A 4997-nucleotide genomic window follows, 5' to 3' on the forward strand; every position below is an offset into this window, starting at 1 on the left:
CCCGAACAAGTCCTTTATGTCCACGCAGTTTCCGGCCCCTTCGACGTAGCGCGCAAGGAAGGTGAGGACATCCACGACGGGCACATGTGGGTTAAACATGTGCACCGTGATCATTCGTTCCCTCTGGGTGGGGAGGGTGAAGAGCGGCTGCACCTTCAGGAGCGACAGCGGAGCTTCATCCCCCTTCTCACGGAAGTCCTGCAGCAACTTCTGCCATCCCGCCGGGTTCTGGAAGGTAACGTCGAAGTATCCGTTACCTGGGAAGTCCTGGAGGCAGAAGATGTCCCCGGCCTTGAATCCACAGGCCTCCAGCAGCACCTTCTTGATGAAGAGATCCCTTGAGAAAGGGTTCCCCTCCTTGAGGTCCTTCACCGATACTCGCAGGGTGTTCCGGATACCCTGCCCTCCAGCTCCACTTGCTGCTGCCATCCCACCTGGATAAGGGTGTTAGGTTGGTTACCCAACCAGCATGGATCCACCCCTAAACCAGACACGTGCTCCTGAACTCCGCTCCTCGTCGATGATCCAATGCAAATACTGCTCTTGTACTGTTCTTATAAGAACATTAGATTGTGCCAGAACAGATACTATACTTGATCTTAGCCAAAAGGCAGAGAAGAGGTGTACGCCCACGCCTAGCCACCTCACACCTGTAGAAATCTATCTATCTATCTATCTATCTATCTATCTATCTATCTATCTATCTATCTATCTATCTATCTATCTATCTATCTATCTATCTATCTATCTATCTATCTATCTATCTATCTATCTATCTATCTATCTATCTATCTATCTATCTATCTATCTATCTATCTATCTATCTATCTATCTATCTATCTATCTATCTATCTATCTATCTATCTATCTATCTATCTATCTATCTATCTATCTATCTATCTATCTATCTATCTATCTATCTATCTATCTATCTATCTATCTATCTATCTATCTATCTATCTATCTATCTATCTATCTATCTATCTATCTATCTATCTATCTATCTATCTATCTATCTATCTATCTATCTATCTATCTATCTATCTATCTATCTATCTATCTATCTATCTATCTATCTATCTATCTATCTATCTATCTATCTATCTATCTATCTATCTATCTATCTATCTATCTATCTATCTATCTATCTATCTATCTATCTATCTATCTATCTATCTATCTATCTATCTATCTATCTATCTATCTATCTATCTATCTATCTATCTATCTATCTATCTATCTATCTATCTATCTATCTATCTATCTATCTATCTATCTATCTATCTATCTATCTATCTATCTATCTATCTATCTATCTATCTATCTATCTATCTATCTATCTATCTATCTATCTATCTATCTATCTATCTATCTATCTATCTATCTATCTATCTATCTATCTATCTATCTATCTATCTATCTATCTATCTATCTATCTATCTATCTATCTATCTATCTATCTATCTATCTATCTATCTATCTATCTATCTATCTATCTATCTATCTATCTATCTATCTATCTATCTATCTATCTATCTATCTATCTATCTATCTATCTATCTATCTATCTATCTATCTATCTATCTATCTATCTATCTATCTATCTATCTATCTATCTATCTATCTATCTATCTATCTATCTATCTATCTATCTATCTATCTATCTATCTATCTATCTATCTATCTATCTATCTATCTATCTATCTATCTATCTATCTATCTATCTATCTATCTATCTATCTATCTATCTATCTATCTATCTATCTATCTATCTATCTATCTATCTATCTATCTATCTATCTATCTATCTATCTATCTATCTATCTATCTATCTATCTATCTATCTATCTATCTATCTATCTATCTATCTATCTATCTATCTATCTATCTATCTATCTATCTATCTATCTATCTATCTATCTATCTATCTATCTATCTATCTATCTATCTATCTATCTATCTATCTATCTATCTATCTATCTATCTATCTATCTATCTATCTATCTATCTATCTATCTATCTATCTATCTATCTATCTATCTATCTATCTATCTATCTATCTATCGATCTATCGATCTATCGATCTATCGATCTATCGATCTATCGATCTATCGATCTATCGATCTATCGATCTATCGATCTATCGATCTATCGATCTATCTATCTATCTATCTATCTATCTATCTATCTATCTATCTATCTATCTATCTATCTATCTATCTATCTATCTATCTATCTATCTATCTATCTATCTATCTATCTATCTATCTATCTATCTATCTATCTATCTATCTATCTATCTATCTATCTATCTATCTATCTATCTATCTATTACTACTAAAACTCTGCGTTCGTACATTCCGTATGTATATACCGAAGATTCCGTGTGTATGTACGGAAGATTCCGAAGATTTCTGTCCATAACTTACAAACCCTACTCCTCCCAGACGGTACACCAAAGCGCTATGATTTTTGTACCGCCATATTCACCATTAACATGGGCAACTATTGTAAGTACTTTCGTTCAAATTGAAGCTACCTTTTTAAAGCTAGAGAGATATTAAAGTTTAAATTTCTCATTTCTAACCCTTTTCTTGAAGGGGCTTCAGCGCGTGATGTCACAATGGCCCCCAGTGCACCAATGAGAGATCAGCTCGCGATGGACAAGCAGCTGCTATTGGGTGTTTACTACTTTAAATTTACATAATTTTTTTTCTGACCTTATTTTTCAAGGTCTTCAGCTTGTGACGTCACAATGCTTGTGTGAGATGGTTGCAACATTGTTGCGAAAAGCAACTGCCAGTTTTTAAAAGTTGTGCAAGTCACTTAACATACACAGATCAGCATGGGGCCCCTATTCCCTCCCTCCCCCCTTCCCCCCTCAACCCCTTCCTCGCCACTCCTTCCCACCTCCATCCCCACTCCCTCCCCCCCTCCTCCCCAACTCCCTCCCCACCTCCCTCACCCCTCCTCCCCTAACTCCTCCCTCCCTCCCCCTTCCCTCCCTCCCCTCCTCCCGGTTACAATGGAAACCCTACGAGGACGGGCCAAACGGGGAAAGAGGGGTACTGGGAAAAGGGGAGGTCCCCCTCCCTCCCCCCTTCCCCCATCCCCCCTCCCTCCCCTCTCCCTCCCCCTTCCCCCCCTTCCCCCCCCTTCCCCCCCTCCCCTTCCCCCCCTCCCTCCCCTCCTCCCTCCACACCTCCCTCCTCCCTCCCTCCCCTTCCCTCCCTCCCATCCTCCCAATGCTTGTTTGAGATGGGTGCTACAGTGAGAAGCACTATGTGACCGCGAATGTTTCAAAACAACCACTTAAAGAGCACTTATCTCTTTTTAAAGTATTTTTTTTATTGCAAGTCACTTAACATACACAGATCAGCATTGGGCCCCTATGCTCGTGGGCCACCGGGGCAAGTGTTTCGAAAAAAGCACTGAGAGTGTGTATGGGGGAGAGAGAGAATGGGGGGGGGGTCTGTGAATGGGGACTGGGGACAACAGGGGTCGTTGCGGAGGGGGCTTGGTGGTGGGGGAAAGAGGGGTACTGGGAAAAGGGGAGGTCCCCCTCCCTCCCCCCTTCCCCATCCCATCCCCCCTCCCTCCCCTTTCCCTCCCCCTTCCCCCCTCCCCTTCCCCCTCCCTCCCCTCATCCCTCCACACCTCTCTCCTCCTCCCCTTCAAACCCTCCCTCCCATCCTCCCAATGCTTGTTTGAGATGGGTGCTACATTGTTTCGAAAAGCACCACTAACAGATCACAGTCAGAAGCACTATGTGACCGCGAATGTTTCAAAACAAGCACTTACAAAGCACTTATCTTTTTTTAAAGTATTTTTTTTTATTGCAAGTCACTTAACATACACAGATCAGCATTGGGCCCCTATGCTCGTGGGCCACCGGGGCAAGTGTTTCGAAAAAAGCACTGAGAGTGTGTCTGGGGGAGAGAGAGAATGGGGGGGGTCTGAGAATGGGGACTGGGGAGGGGGCAACAGGGGTCGTTGCGGAGGGGGCTTGGTGGTGGGGGAAAGAGGGGTACTGGGAAAAGGGAGGTCCCACTTCCCCCCTCAACCACTTCCTCGCCCCCTCCTTCCCACCTCCATCCCCACTCCCTCCCCCCCCTCCCTCCCCCCTCAATTCCAACCTCCATCACCACACAGCCCCTAACTCCCCCCCTCCCTCCTTCCCTCCATCCCACACTCCCCCACTCCCTCCCCCCTCCCTCCCCCTTCCATCCCTCTCCCCCTCCTCCCTCCTTCCACCCTCCCTCCCCCCCTCCGGTTACAATGGAAACTCTACGGAGACGGGCCCAACGGGGAAAGAGGGGTACTGGGAAAAGGGGAGATCCCCCTCCCTCCCCTACCCCCTCCCCCCTCCCTCCACCTCCCCCCTACCCCCTCCCTCCCTCCCCTCCCCCTCCCTCCCCTCCCCTCCTCCCTCCACCCCTCCCTCCTCCCTCCCTCCCCTTCCCTCCCTCCCCTCCTCCCGGTTACAATGGAAACCCTACGAGGACGGGCCCAACGGGGAAAGAGGGGTACTGGGAAAAGGGGAGGTCCCCCTCCCTTCCCCCCTCCCCTCCCCTCCCTCCCCCCTTCCCCCCTCCCCTCCCCTCCCCTCCCTCCCCTCCCCCCCTACCCCCTCCCTCCCCTCTCCCTCCCCCCTCCCCTACCCTCCCCCCTCCCCTACCCCTCCCTCCTCCTCCCCCCTAACCCCTCCGTCCCCTCTCCCTCCCCCCTTCCCCACTCCCCTCCCCCCCATCCCTCCCACTCCCCTCCTCCCTCCTTCCCCCTTCCCTACTCCCCACTCCCCTCCCGGTTACAATGGAAACCCTACGAGGACGGGCCCAACGGGGAAAGAGGGGTACTGGGAAAAGGGGAGGTCCCCCTCCCTCCCCCTTCCCCCTCCCCCTCCCTCCCCTCTCCCTCCCCCCTCCTCTACCCTCCCCCCTCCCCTACCCCTCCCTCCCCTACCCCCTCCCTCCCCTCTCCCTCCCCCCTTCCCCCCT

At 47.4% G+C, this 4997-nt stretch overlaps 1 pseudogene; it reads right to left on the reverse strand.

The window, feature by feature from the left end:
• Positions 1 to 532: 532 nt before the first annotated feature.
• LOC144591788 (U2 spliceosomal RNA) lies at positions 533 to 623 on the reverse strand (annotated as a pseudogene).
• Between the last annotated feature and the right edge of the window lie 4374 nt (positions 624 to 4997).

This window comes from Rhinoraja longicauda, unplaced genomic scaffold (assembly GCF_053455715.1).
Source record: "Rhinoraja longicauda isolate Sanriku21f unplaced genomic scaffold, sRhiLon1.1 Scf001893, whole genome shotgun sequence".
Classification (NCBI taxonomy): Eukaryota; Metazoa; Chordata; class Chondrichthyes; order Rajiformes; family Arhynchobatidae; genus Rhinoraja; species Rhinoraja longicauda.